This window comes from Octopus bimaculoides, chromosome 25, assembly GCF_046866305.1.
Source record: "Octopus bimaculoides isolate indiv1 chromosome 25, ASM4686630v1, whole genome shotgun sequence".
Lineage (NCBI taxonomy): Eukaryota > Metazoa > Mollusca > Cephalopoda > Octopoda > Octopodidae > Octopus > Octopus bimaculoides.
Window position 1 is genome coordinate 23669549 of NC_142952.1, and position 16351 is coordinate 23685899.

Here is a 16351-nt window from a genome sequence, read left to right on the forward strand (position 1 = left end):
CCTGTGCAGGTGGCATGTAAAATACACCATTTTGAGCATGGTTGTTGCCAGTACCACCTGACTGGCCTCCGTGCCGGTGGCACGTAAAATCACCAATTACACTCTCGGAATGGTTGGTGTTAGGAAGGGCATCCAGCTGTAGAAACTCTGCCAGATCAGATTGGAGCCTGGTGCAGCCTTCTGGCTTGCCAATCCTCAGTCAAATCGTCCAACCCATGCTAGCATGGAAAGCAGACGTTAAACGATGATGATGACACATGTACATACATAAACTACACATGTAATATATATATATATATATATATATATATATATATATATATATATATATATATATATATATATACCCTGTGTATATTGTTTATCTTATCTAAGGTCCTGGTAGTGTATAAATGTAGGGTATTTCCTGAACTTTGGGCTGTTTACACTGTCAGATTTCAGACAAATACTGAAATTCTTCAGATGTAGAAAATCCTGGTTTCACAACAGTAAAACTGTTGTGTGGGTTTAATGAAGAGTGAAATACAATCTAAATAATAAGACAAAGATATACTTTAATGTATCCTTAACGATCAGTTACAATTGTTTCTGTAACCAACTCTGCTTGCAATACCAGTTTACATAAAAGTTGGAAGTGAATATTTACTTTTTATTTCCTCCCGATATAAGCAAAAACAAAGTCTGGAGGACGCATTATGTAAGTCTGAAACCGTAAATATGTAAACTTTCACTTCAAACTTTTGCTGAAACATGTTTGTATGCTTCCACTGTTGGTTGCATATCCTTGACGTTTTACAAATTACATCTTCCAACATTATGAAGCAATTCCGAGCCCCCAGAAATAACTGTCAGACATATGACACCATACCTTCTCCTCTTAATTTGTTGCATCTTTGTACTCTGTTTAAGTTTGCTCTGTTAATATATAAATATCTGTATGAATATTCATCATCTGAATGTCTTCAGTCTTTGTTTTCTTTCTATTTACACACAGACACACACACACACACACACACACGTGTGTGTGCGTGTATGTATGTATATTTTGTATATCTAGCCCAACCGGTTTCATTTGCTTATTTGCATCGTTATTTCCATCCTTGCTCTCCTGGATTCCTCTTAAAACTATTCCTTACCCCACGAACTTAGTCCTCAATAAAGATTTCGGAGTGTAAGTTCAGATCATTTGAGCACTATGAAGTGCTTTCTATATCAAGCATCTCTGGGTCTCATTTAATTGAACTATGTATATGTATGTATATATATATATATATATATATATATATATATATATATATATATATATATATAGTTCAGTTAAAGGTTACATACCTCATTAAGGGATGATAAAATCCAATGAATTTACTGGTTTATTACCCATTATCAATATTGAATATTATATTTAATATTCAACAATATATATATATTTATATATGTATATGCATGTGTGTCTTTGTGTTTGTTTGTCCATCATTATCGCTTGACAACTGGTGTTGGTCTGTTTATATCCCTGTAAATTTGTGGTACAGGAAAAGAGAATGACAGGATAAATACCAGCTTTGAAAAGAAAATAAGTACTGGTGTTGATTTGTTCAACTGAACCCTTCAAGGTGGTGCCCCGGGATCATCTAATTGAAGTGATGTTGGCATTAGTTGGCATTAGTTGCCTCTTCATAGAATTCAAGTGTTGAGAAGTGTTTATCCATGAAAAATGTTCCTTTTTTTAAACACCTTAGATTTTGCTTCAATCACAAGAGAAGTGTGTGCATAGTTTGTTATGATATTCAAGCTTGTGGGGTTCATAAGGGGAAATAAATCATAGGAATATAAGAATTAAGATAGGGAATAAATAAGTTGGTGCAAAATAGCATCACCACATTTGGGCAGATAAGAAAATGTGGTGGTTACTTCTAGACAAGAAAAGGTTAAAAGGAGGATAAAACCATAGCATCCACTTTCTTTTTAGTCATCAACGGGGCCTCCTCATTGTTGTAGGCTTGCTAGAAATAGCAGCCAAGTATCCCTTAAATAATCTCCAACCTGTGCCTTAAGCAAGTAAGCACACATTACATAATGCAGCTTAGATACATATATAAAGGTGGGATATCCTGGCTAGAATTCTTTTAATCATAAGTCTACTAAATCAAGTTTTACCTAACGCTAAACAACAGTTTTCTCTTTAGTAATTTTTATTATCTCTTTTATCTTTTACTTGTTTCATTCATTGGATTGCAGCCATGGCAAAGTAGTGCCATGAAGGGTTTAGTTGAACAAATTGCCCCCACCAGTACTTTTTTTTGTAAAGCTGGTACTTCTGTCATTGTCTTTTGCTCAACCACTATGTCACAGGGGTGTAAACAAACCAACACTGGTTGTCAGATACTGGAGGGGTACAAAAAGAAGCCCAAAGTCACACACACACATATGAAAGGCTTCCACACAGTTTCCATTTACCAAAGTCATTCACTAGACATTAGTTAGCCTGAAGTTATAGTAGCAGACATTTGCCTGCATGATAGCTAAGCAAGCTTCTTAACCACACAGCCATGCTTCTACCAAATTCTTATTGATTTATGTTTACCAATTCTTCCCCAGGTGTCACACTCACAAAAGGAGTACATTTGATTTACAGTGTTGATGGAATATATCTGGAAATGGTAGCTGAGTACTGCCACAGAAATGTACATGGAAAGGGAAGTCTTCAGAAACAGAATATTTGGTGAGTACAGTAATTATAGTTTATGGATTTCTTCTATTCTATTGTTTCTGTGTACAGTTTAACATGTAAAATTCTGGGGAAACCCCAGTCAGTTTCTACTATCTTATATTCCAGATGTAATGATTAGACTTAGTCATATACTCTGGATGTAATTTAGTGGTAGACAACAATCCACCATATTATACTTCAGATATAATTTAATGGTACACATCAGTCCATATAGTTGTAATATTCCAGATGTAATTTAGTGGTAGCCAACAATCTACAGTTTTATACACCAGATGTAATGTAATGGTAAATGCCAGTCTACAGTTTTGTACTCCAGATGTAATTTAGTGATAGACTTAGCCTTATACTCCAGTTGTAATTTAGTGGTAGACAATAATCTGTAGTCTTATACTCCAAATGTAATGTAATAGTAGATACCAGTCCACAATCTTATCCTCCAGATGTAATTTATGAGTAGACAGCAGTCTTATACTCCAGATGTAATGTAATGATAGACATAGTCTTCAACACCTGACATAATGTAATAGACACCAGTCCAAAGTCTTATAATCCAGATGTAGTTTAGTGGTAGATAACAGTCTGCAGTCTCATACTCCAAATGCAATTTAGTGATAGACACCAGTCTATAGTCTTATGCACCAGATGTAATTTAGTGGTATCCAACAGATCACAATCTTATACTCTAGATGTAATTTAGTGGTAGACGTTAGTTTACAGTATTATATACTGCAGATGTAATTTAGTGGTAGATAGCAGTTCATAGTCTTGCACTCCAGATGTGATGTAATGTAATGGTAGAGATAGTCTTATATTCCAGATGTAATTTAGTGGTAGGTGTCACTCTACAATCTTATACTCCAGATGTAATGTAATGGAAAGCTACCCAATAGTCCAATGTTATTTACTCCATATGTAATTCAATGAGAGATGACAGTCCACAGTCATATTCCAGGCTTTCAACAATATATCTGCTATAAGTGTGATATACCAATTGCTGTTTGGAACTAATACTCTTCTCTATTACTGATAACAAATTTTTAATCAGCCTGCCTGCTAATTAAGATAGTAATTTTTTTCAGTCACTGTTGTACTATATCAGTAATGGCAGATGTTGTCTTAGCATATGGTTGTCATTGAAGATTGATGAAGCCCAAAGACACAGAAATGCACATTTAACAATGTCATCACTGCTGTTGGATGATTTTCATCTGCTACTGATATATTTTTGTGTTTTTTTTAACACTATAAGTCTATAAAAAATGCTATCTTGCAATGAACACCACAGTTTATCAGGCTTTCAACAATGTATCTGCTTTAAGTATGATACATGGGATCTTTTGAATACTGCTTTTGTCACTCATAAATAATACACACACACACACGCACGCACGCACGCACGCGCGCACACACACGTACGTTTCCTTGTCAAAAATAAATGACATTCTGAAAGAAATAAACTGAAACCAGCATTAAGTAAATGAATCGACCTAACATACATCCCATACATTTGACGTGGCCTAGTTTAACAATATAAATCTATATCTATCTGTCTGTCTGTCTGTCTGTTTGTATGTCTATACATATTTATATGTGTATACATAGGTGCAGGCAAGGCTGTATAATTAAAGAAGTTTGCTTCCCAACCATGTGGTTTTGGGTTCAGACTCACTGTGTGGCACCTTCGGCAAAGTGTGTGCTGATATAGCCCTGGGCTGACAAAACCTTGTGAATAGATTTAGTAAACAGAAACTGAAATATTTGTTTGTGTGTGTGTGTGCGTGTGTGTGCATGTATATATATATATATATATACATATGTATATACACACACACACACACACACACACACACACACACACACACACATACATGTAAAGAAGGTCAGGAGGTGTGAGATGAATATATTTCAATTGGTGAAATAAATATATTCATCTCATTCCTCTTAACTTTCTTTATATTCTATATACTCGTCGTCATCATCGTTTCACCTAAGGAAATAATTATTTCTGATTGAATTTGCTGGATTTCAACTGCATAGAACTCCACATTACACCCCGACATATTAATTTACTATGTTATTTCTTTATTGCCCACAAGGGGCTAAACATAGAAGGGACAAACAAGGACAGACAAAGGGATTAAGTCGATTACATCGACCCAAGTGAGTAACTGGTACTTAATTTATCAACCCCGAAAGGATGAAAGGCAAAGTTGACCTCGGCAGAATTTGAACTCAGAACATAACGGCAGACGAAATACCGCTAAGCATTTCGCCCGGCGTACTAACGTTTCTGTCAGCTCACCACCTTACTATGTGGTTTGTAATCTGATCCTCTAAAGGAGCCTTTTTGTGGTTACCATTGGATTATATAAATCCATATATTGTGCATTAAATATATTCATATACCGTCATCATCTTCTTCAATGTAAAACTGCCTGTGTGGTGCCACGTAAAAGTACCCAGCACACTCTGCAAAGTGGTTGGCATTAGGAAGGGTTGTAGAAATCATGCCAAATCAGACTAGAGTCTAGTGCAGCTTGTGAACTCTGGTCAACCCATCCAACCCATGCCAGCATGGAAAGCATGTTAAAGGATGATGATGTGTATATATATATATATATATATATATATATATATAATACAAATGATGTATGAGCATATGAATGTATACATACATATATGTACATACCTACATCTACATGTATATATAGATGCATATCCGGGTACAGGACGTCAAAAAACGTGGACAAAAAAGGAACGGGAGCATAAACAAAGCAGAAAAAATGGACTTTTTTTATGGACAACGCAATGAACAAATAGGAAAACAGAGAAGCCACATAAGTAACTTTTCCTTCATCAGCTGCCTCTATTCTAAAACTAGGCGTTTTGAAGATGATACACTTGTTTCGTCCTAGCTGTAGCCAATCAACCAAGTATGGTCTTTGCCTGGAAAGGTTTTAGGCAACCTTACTAACCCTAGTAATAATTATCAATCTGTTTGTTGAACTACACACACACACACACACACACGTGCACGGAGGCTTCAGCATAATTTCCACTCACTAGTTTTACGCACAAGGTAGTGTTTAGTTTGAAAGCATAGAAAATACTGAATCTGGAATCGAACCTGAAACCATGTGGTTGTGAAATGAATTTCTTAGGCACACAGCCATGCCTTGCACCTATGTAAATAGATTTAAGATAATATGCTATCGTTCTTTGAGAGATGGGCTAAAACTAACGGCTGGAACCCCCTCCATTCTCTCAAAGAAAACAGAAACAAATAGAATAAAACAACCCCCCCCCCTCCTCAAAAGCAAGTAAAACAACACAAAACTAGAATACAAAATGAAATGATGAAAGATATACATACATACATATATATATATATATATACATATATATATATATATATCTACACACGCACATTCTTCTGTCTATCTATCTATAGATACATAGATAGAAACAAATATGCATATGTATGTGTGTGTATGTATTTATATATGCATACACACATATATATGTATGTATATCTGTGTGTGTTCGGATATGTGCGGATATATATACAAACACACGCAAACATGTATGTATGTGTGTGTGTGTGTGTGTGTGCATGTATGTATAATGGTGAAAGAAACAATAAAATCACTTTCTAACTTGGGGGGAAAAATCTATTTGAAAATTAGTAACATGAATAGACCAAAAATAATTTAGAAGTAAAAAAAATGCCAAAACAAAAACACCAAAACAATGTCTTGAAGATATTGGGTCGGTTCTTAATGTCTTTCGTAAATTCCACTACCATGTACTTATGTGTGTATATACATATATATATATGTATATGTATATATATGTGTGTGTGTGTGGTGTATATTGTTACCTACAGGCTATGTGTGAATACATGTATATATATATGTAAATGTGTATATATATGTACATATACATATATATGTACATATACATATATATGTATTATGCACTAACATGCAAACACATACATGCATATATGTGTATACATATATATACATATATATATATATTGTATATATGTATGCATGCTTGTATGTCTGGTTGCATCTGTAAGGTTATACGTGTGTATATTCATGTATATTGGTGTATGTATGTATATGTATGAATGTTTGCATGTGTGTGTATATTTGTGCATATATATATGTGTAAATATAAGTTTACATAAACTCAATGTGTATACACACACACACACACACACACACACACATGATGTGGGGAGGTTGTAAACTCTTGAAGAAATCTAATACAATATAAATTTATAGATTTATGGTGTCATGTAAGCATGTGGATGCGTTCGTACTTACTGATATTCGGTGTGTGTGTGTGTGTGTGTATGCATGCGTACATGTAGGTGTGGTTTGGGTGCATTTAGACTTGCAGATTGGTTTACACACACCAACTGACATATGCTTACTTTCATATCTATCTATCTATCTATCTATCTATCTATCTATCTATCTATCTATCTATCTATCTATCTATCTATCTATCTATCTATCCGTCTGTCTGTCTGTCAGTCTGTGTGGTGGGATTGGGTGCATACGTACTTGCAAATTTGTTGAGAGATATACATATAGGTACACATCTTTTTGCATGTGTATGTATGTGTGTGAATCTGTGTGTGTGTATATATATATGCATATATATACACATATGCATGTGTATATATATATATATATATATATATATATATACCTACACCTACATACACTGAAGTTTCATATTCTCTGGCACCTGCTGCACGCATTTTTAGAATACATATTCTTTTGCATATACAAGTATGTATACATTCAACTACGCACAAAAAAAAAAATATATATATATATACACCTTACACTAATAGTTTGTTATACATACATAGATTGGAGGCAATTAGGATTTTCTTTTCTTTTTCTTTATTTCATCACTTTTCTTATTCTGTCTGCTGCTTGTCTGTCTCTGTGTCTCTCTGTGCATGTATGTATGTATTTATACATGCATACATACAACTATGTATAAATATATATATATATATATATACAAGAATAAGGGCAGAGAATCGTCAATTAATAATAAAATTAATAATTAACAATTTTGCCAAGTAGTTCAGTATGAAAAAAACCTTTATCGGTAAAACTATTTATCATCATAAATATACAGGGATTAGCAATTGAGTTGCTTCTCCAACATACTGAAAATTTAGAAATAGCAGTCAAAGAATTACTGATTCCAAACTACAAATTTTTCTCTAAAGCGGATGGCGATATTTATGGCACACATAGAACTTTAGAGAAAAATTTGTAGTTTGGAATCAGTAATTCTTTGACTGCTATTTCTAAATTTTCAGTATGTTGGAGAAGCAACTCAATTGCTAATCCCTGTATATTTATGATGATATATATATATATATATACATACACACACACACACACACATACATACACACACACAACAGGCTTCTTGCAGTTTTCATCTAGCAATCCACTCACAAAGCTTATGTATATCAATGCGTGTGTGTGTGTGTATCTTTCTATCTATGTTTGTTTCCCCCAACCTACCTCTTGACAACCAGTGTTGGTGTGTTTATGTCCCTATAACTTAGTGGTTCAGCAACAGAGCTTGATAAAATGAGTACCAGGCTTTAAAAAATAAGAACTGGGGTTGATTCATTTGACTAAAATTCTTCAAGGTGGTGCTCCAGCATGGCCACAGTCTAATGAATGGAACAACTAAAGAATGGAAGATATATATGTGAGTGAGTGAGTGTGTGCGTGTGTGTAGGAATAGTTGTGAGGTTGAGAAGCTGATTGTGTGACCATGAAGTTTTAGGTTCAATTCTATTGCATGACATCAAGTTTCTTTTGGTGTAGCTCCATGCCAGCTAATGCCTTATGAGAGATTTTGGTAGATGGAAAGTGTATGCAACCAGTCATGTATATGCATATATATATATATATATATATATATATATATATATATATATATATATGCATATATATATATCACAGCAGGCAGCCACTCCTACCAAGATTCTTACTATAAATTCTTCCTATGACCTTAAACAATACTATGTCCAACCACACACACACACACACACACACACACACACACACACACACACACATACCTCTTTCTCTTGTACTCTCCTGTCTTTGAAAAGAACTTTTTCTCCACCCTTTCCCTTCCAGTCATTTCAATTGCATTTCAATATGCGACCGCGTGTGCATTCTTTCTCTGTCTTCCCTTCTTTGGACTTTTTCTATATTTCTGATGAAGAGCTCCGCTCGAAATATGAAATCCTCTTTCTTTTCTTTCCTTTCCTGAGCATCCAATAACACTGTACTTATTCCACATCCTCGCGTTATTGTTGTTTCATGTTTTTTCTTGCTTGTTCATGTTTGGATTGACTATATATATATATATATATATATATATCTATATCTATATCTATATATATATATATATATATATATAGACCGCGGGTTGGCGAGGGGACGAAAAGGAAACGTGTGGAAATGGAGACGGCACATAAAAAGCACCCATTATACTCTTGGAGTGGTTGGTGTTAGGAAGGGCATCCAGCTGTAGAAACTCTGCCATATCAGACTAGAACCATGCCATATCAGCCCTCCAGCTTACCAGTTCAAGTTAAACCATCTAACCCATGCAAGCATGGAAAGCAGATGCTAAATGATGAGGATGATGATGATGATATATATACCTGTGAACTTCTTATCTCTTTCATCCTTGCTGTTCAAAGTTGTCCTTCATTCCTTAAGGGATTTTTGTTTTGTTCAGTGGTTTTGTTGTTTATATCATTATACCATACTGTGATATTTCGTGATTGTCCTTCATAGGGATTCTAATTCTGGCTTGGAGAATGCTTATTTAAGGGTTTCTGTTTGAGGGAAGTTTTGTTGCACATATTGATTTATATGATTTTCAAGTGTTGCTACAATCATTCTTTTAGGGTTTTTTATTTTGATGTAAACATAATACAATTACTTAGCTTATGCAATACATCATACAACCTCCAAGCTCATCAGGCAATTTTTGAAAACAGATGGACAATGACTTGTTGAGTAATCTGTTGGTTTTCAGCAAGTGAAATTACAAATCAGAATACTGATGTATAAGATCCCCAAAGATATTCCTTGGTTCTTTATGAATTCATTGTAATTGACAATATATCTCTTTTACTCTTACTTGTTTCAGTCATTTGACTGTGGCCATTCTGGAGCACCGCCTTTAGTCGAATCAAATCGACCCCAGGACTTATTCTTTGTAAGCCTAGTACTTATTCTACCGGTCTCTTTTGCCGAACCGCTAAGTTATGGGGACGTCAACACACCAGCATCGGTTGTCAAGCGATGTTGGGGAGACAAACACAGACACACAAACATATACACACACACATACACACACACACACACATATATATATATATATATATATATATATATATATATATATACGACGGGCTTCTTTCAGTTTCCGTCTACCAAATCCACTCACAAAGTTTTGGTCGACCCAAGGCTATAGTAGAAGACACTTGCCCAAGGTGTCACGCAGTGGGACTGAACCCGGAACCATGTGGTTCGTAAGCAAGCTACTTACCACACAGCCACTCCTACACCTATATGTTAATTTCTAGTATGTTGTCTTAACATGTAGTTGCCATTGGAGACTGACGAAGGTGTGTTTGAGAAGACCCATCAAGCTATGTCTCCACTGCTGCTGGTTGATTTTCATCTGCCATGAATTTCGAGAATTTTGTGGCTATCACAGAAAGCTCCTCAAATAGACACAACTATCAGACTACAAAGAAGTGTAATGCAGAGTGTCAATGCAGCTGAAATCTAGATCATCCACTCAATGATATTACTTGAATCATTGATGTGACCATTACGTCCTGGTGATCTGATGAACTAGCTTTTTCTATTTGCTTTGATTCCTGAATATACAATTGTATAATGTATAGCATGCATATTAATGCAAACATAAACATAATTTTATTCCACTGGAATTATTAATACCTGAAGAAGGCTGTGAAATGGTTATAATAGCTGTCATATTCCTCATACCTCCTGACATTTTATATCTTCCACCACAGGGCTGCTCAATCAAGGCTGACCTAGGGTTTAAACATTACTTTCACTAACAACATACATACCTTTATACATAGAGGCACAGGCATGGTTGTGTGGTAAGAAGCTTGCTTCCCAACCACATGGTTCCAGGTTCAGTCCCATTGCATGGTACCTTGGGCAAGTGTCTTTTACTATAGCCTTAGTCTGACCAAAGCCTTGTGAGTGGATTTGGTAGACGGAAACTGAAAGAAGCCTGTTGCATATATGTGTGTGTATTTGCATATGTGTTTGTCCCTTACCACTGCTTGACAACCGGTGTTAGTGTGTTTATGTACCTGTGACTTAGCTGGTACACACATACTTACATACATGATGGCTTTGACTCAGTTTCTACTAATGCTGTTGCTTGATTGTTCTCTTAAACACGAGCAGCATAGATGTGACTTTTCAGTCCAGCTAGGGACTAACACGCTTTTGTACTGATGTGGCGATGATGGGCACCTCTTGCAGTAGGTGTTTAGACAGCTTACCATCCACATTGACACATGCCTTCTTTCCATCATGGAAGTTTCCATTGAGTGGTTTTCCTTTTTCAGCTATACTCAGCCACAGTATGCAGTACACAGTAGCAATGTTAGATGCTCCTGCCTGAAGCTTTTTAAAGTGAGAAAAGGCTGTTCACAGGACCAATCCTACTCTCTAAACAGTATAAGCTTTTACCATACATACATACATGCATACTTACATACATATTTAAATAATTACATACATTTGAAGTGTATAAGTATGCCATTAAGACACCTAAATATAATACCAGACCCAGTTATGCTTCAGTCACACAAACCATAAAAACCACAATAGCTATTCCCAGTTATATATCAAACCTTACTAACCACACCCACTTAAGCATTAGCTACATTAGCTACACCCACTTATGGAACTATCTTAGAAGTCACACTCAATTATGCATTAACAATGTTAATCACAACCAAAGGGACATCAGCTTCATTTATGTTCACTTAAGCATCAACCATACCGACCACATTTGCTTATACATGAACAGCGTTAGCTACACCCACTTAAGCATACTAGCCACACCTACATAAGCATCAACTATACTAATTACATTCATTTATGCATGAACCATACTATCTTCAATAACTTACACATCAATCATATTATCTACACCTACATCAGTATACTAACCACACCTTTGCAATGTCAATCACACATAAAACCACACCTACTTAAATATCAATCTCATGGGCCATATCTACTCATCTGTCAGCTTCATTTGCCACACCCCTTTAAGCTTCAAGTATACTAAGCAATTCCACTTTGCCATTGATCATACTATACTCACACTTAATTCTTTAACATCTAAACCGGTCGTATCTGGTCCAAATATTCTCCTTGTTTTATATTAAAACCAACCAGATTCAACCTCTCACACCTAACCTACAATGCTATTCTGAAAATAAACAATTGCATCATTGGAATATTGAAGATATGAGATAATGCATGGTTAATTAAAAACAATGTGAATAGAAAAGCTATACGTTTATAGGCGTAGGCGTGACTATGTGGTAAGAAGCTTGCTTCTCAACCATATGGTTCTGGGTTCAGTCCCACTGTGTGGCATCTTGGGCAAGTGGCTTCTGCTATATCCCTGGGCTGACCAAAGCCTTGTGAGTAGATTTAGAAGACAGAAACTGAAAAGCGGTGAGCTGGCAGAAACGTTACCCCGCCGGGCAAAATGCTTAGCAGTATTTCGTCTGCCATTACGTTCTGAGTTCAAATTCCGCTGAGGTCGACTTTGCCTTTCATTCTTTCGGGGTCGATAAATTAAGTACCAGTTACGCACTGGGGTCAATGTAATCGACTTAATCCCTTTGTCTGTCCTTGTTTGTCCCCTCTATGTTTAGCCCCTTGTGGGCAATACAGAAATAAGAAACTGAAAGAAGCTCATTGTATGTATGTGTGTGTGTGTGTATATATGTGTATATATATAAAATGTGTGTGTGCGTGTGTGACTTGCACTTGACAACAGGTGTATTTTCATCCTTGTAACCTAGTGGTTCAGCAAAAGAGACTAATAGAATAAGTACCAGGGTTGATCTGTTTGACTCACACCCTTCAAGATGGTGCCCCAGCATGGCCGCAGTCCAAATGACTGAAACAAGTAAAAAATAAAAGATTTGACTGAAGAATCTGAATGCCAGAGGATTAAACATCAAACTTACTACACACACCCACCTCAAGAATTCTATTCATTTCCATTTAAGCATCAATCACACCTACTTTAGCTGCACCTACAGTAGCCACACCCACTAAAGCCACACCTACTCAAGGTCCACCCCATATTCTAGGATGTCCTTTATCCGAGCTTCATAATCTCTTCTCTGTTTTCTTCCTTGGGTTAGCAGGTCATAGAAGAACATTTTTGTTTTTTTTTACCTTCTTTGAAATGGCTGAGAAACTGAAGTATTGAACTACATAACCTTGAAGTCAAGATTCCAGACAACCATGGAGCAATTGTGCTCATATATATATATATATATATATATATATATATATATATATATATGTATGTATGTATGTAAAGTTTGATTTTTCTTCTGTTTTAAAAGTAAAAAGCAGAGGGTTTGTGGTGTGGTAGGAGATGAGGGCTGTAGGTGTTGGAGGAACAGAGGGTTGGGGTTAGAGTTAGTGAAATGTCAGCCAATCAATTGGCACATGCATGCATATGCATTAAGGGACAGAAAATTCTTCCATTTACATTCAAACAAACATCAGTTTTGCTAATTCATCTTGACACAAATATTGATGTTTGTGTGTGCGTGCATGCGTGTGTGTGCGTGCATGCGTGTGTGTGTGTGCATGTGCAGCTGTATTTGTGCATACTTGTATATATATATGTGCATGACTCTGTGTTCATGTGTGTGTATGTATGTATGTATGTGCATGTACAGCTCTATATGTGCTTATATATGTATGTATGTATGTATGTGCATGGCTGTGTGTGTGCATAACTGCATCTGTGTGTGTGTGTGCTTGTGTGTGTACAGCTGTATATGTGCATACATGTATATATATGTGCATGGCTCTGTGTGTGCATGCATAGCTGTGTCTGTGTTTTTACTTGTGTGTGTGTGTGTGTGTGCATAACTGCATCTGTGTGCTTGCTTGTATCTATGTATCTGTATGCATGTGTCTAAATGTACATATGTAAATACATGTGTGTGTGCAACACTATGATTTGTACATTTGTAAATGCATATATATATGTGTGTGTGTGCATGCATATACATGTATGTGTGCATAGCTGTACCTGTGTGCATGATTGTGTGTATGCATATGCACATGGCTGTGTGTTTGTGCTTGCATTTATATATATGTGTGTGCATATGTACATCCATATGCATGCACATACATGTGTATGTGTCTGGTTCAGTGTTTACATATGTGTATGTATACTTGCAAAGGTGAGCATATTAATGTAGGAACACAAGCATGCACATGCATGTGTGTACGAAGTTTTCATGATGGTAAACATCCTATCAAAAATGTTTCGGACCCCTGGCGTTTGATTTATGTATTCACCCTCATTACTCTAACTAATCTACCTTTGTACGAAGAACTGAAGCGCCGGTGCAGATGTAGGGAATAGGAAAGAAAAACAAAACAAAAGAAAAGCAAAATAGATAGTAAAAATAGAAAATGGTAAGAACCGAAATAGAAACATTGCATTGGAATATCTGCCAAGAATCTAGACAGCACGGCAACAGTGGTTTCTTGAAACTAAGGATTTGTTGAGCTTATATATTATTATTACTTTGATATTATGTACATGTCTACTTTTGTCTATCTTTCTCTTGATTTGTCCACTTTGGTCTATCGCAGTCTATATTTATTTACTTTGGACTTGGTCTTAAATTGTCTGCTGTGGTCTATTTTATCCTGTCTTCATTTTGGTCTGCCTTTTGAGTGTGTTTGTGTACTTTGGTCTATGTAAGTCATTATTTATCTATTTTGGTTTTAGGTCTATGTTACACTAATATAGACGAAAGTTGACAAGTATAGTGTGTCTACTTTAGTCTGTGTCAGTCTAGTGTGTCTACTTTAGTTTTAGTTTATATTTGTTTTTGGCCTGTCTTTGAGTACATTTGTCTACTTTGGTCTATGTTAGTCTATATTTATCTATTTTGTTTATAGATCCTATTAGTATGTTTATCTAGGTCTAAGTTAGACTAATATACATTAAGATGGATCAAAGTAGACAAGTATTGACTGTCTACGTTAGTCTGTTAGTCTAACGTTGTCTAATTTGGTCTTAGTTTATATTTGTTTATTTTGGCCTGTCATTTAGTGCATTTGTCTACTTTGGTCTATGTTACTCTGTTTATCTAGGTCTATATTAGACTAATATAAACGAAGATAGACCAAAGTAGACAAATATGGACTACCTACCATAGTTTGTGTTAGTTTATCATTGTCTACTTTGGTCTTAGTCTATATTTATTTTGGCCTGTCTTTGAGTGCATTTGTCTACTTTGGTCTATGTTGCTCTGTTTACCTTGGTCTATGTTAAATTAAGATAGACCAAAGTAGACGGGTATAGTCTGCCTACTTCACTCTGTGTTAGTCTATCATTGTTAACTTTGGTCTTAGTCTATATTTGTTTATTTTGGCCTGTCTTTAAGTACATTTATCTTACTTTGGTCTATGTTAGTCTGTTTACCTAGATCTATGTTAAACTAATTTGGACTAAGATAAACCAAAGTAGACAAATATAGACTGTCTACTTTAGCCTGTGTTAGTCTATCATTTGTCTACTTTAGTCTTAGTCTACCATTTGTTTATTTTGGTCTGTCTTTGTCCTTGTTGGTTTATCTTAATTTGCCTATGTTGGTCTTTCGTAATCTGTCTTCTTTACTTGTCTAGATTATAGTAATCTATAAAGCCAGATTCTAACCACCATGAACAGTTTGGTATTCTTCTCTGCCTCAGTCAGTCAATAAGACATTGTTTAATCACAGTTCAGTCCTAATAGAACAGACTCGCCAGGCAGGATTTGAAGGAAATTTGGTTGCTATTTCTAGTAGGTCAAGTGGCTGAATAGAGCCTTCCTTATTGGGTTTGAGACAATTTGGCATTACTGACTTATTTGTACATCATGCATATTGATGTTTCCCTTGTTCCTTCCATCCCTAACCCTAATCCCCTCTCTGTTAATGTGTGAGCATCTAATTATGTGTGTGTATATGCAGCATCTTTCCCTCTCCTTTCCTTCTCTCTTCTCTTGCTCTCCCTCTCTCGTCTCTCGCTCTCCCTCTCTCGTCTCTTGCTCTCCCCTCTCTCTTTCCTTGTTCTCCCTCTCTCTTCTCTTGTTCTCCCTCTCTCCTTTTCTTCTCTTGCTCTCCCTCCCTCGTCTCTTGCTCTCCCCTCTTCTCTTGCTCTCCCTCTCCCCTCTTCTCTTGCTCGCCCTCTCTCCTCTAAAAAGTAAGTTTTTTCCCCTCAGCTT

The 16351-nt window shown here is 35.9% G+C and overlaps 1 long non-coding RNA gene across 5 annotated transcripts in view; it reads left to right on the plus strand.

Moving 5' to 3' along the window:
- The window catches only part of LOC128250710 (uncharacterized), a 353509-nt gene that overhangs the window by 64575 nt on the left and 272583 nt on the right, over positions 1-16351 (plus strand). For all 5 annotated transcript variants that reach the window (XR_016238436.1, XR_016238437.1, XR_016238434.1 and 2 more), the window contains exon 2: positions 2596-2719. This is a non-coding gene — a long non-coding RNA (uncharacterized LOC128250710). The remainder of the gene's footprint in view (positions 1-2595; positions 2720-16351) is intronic.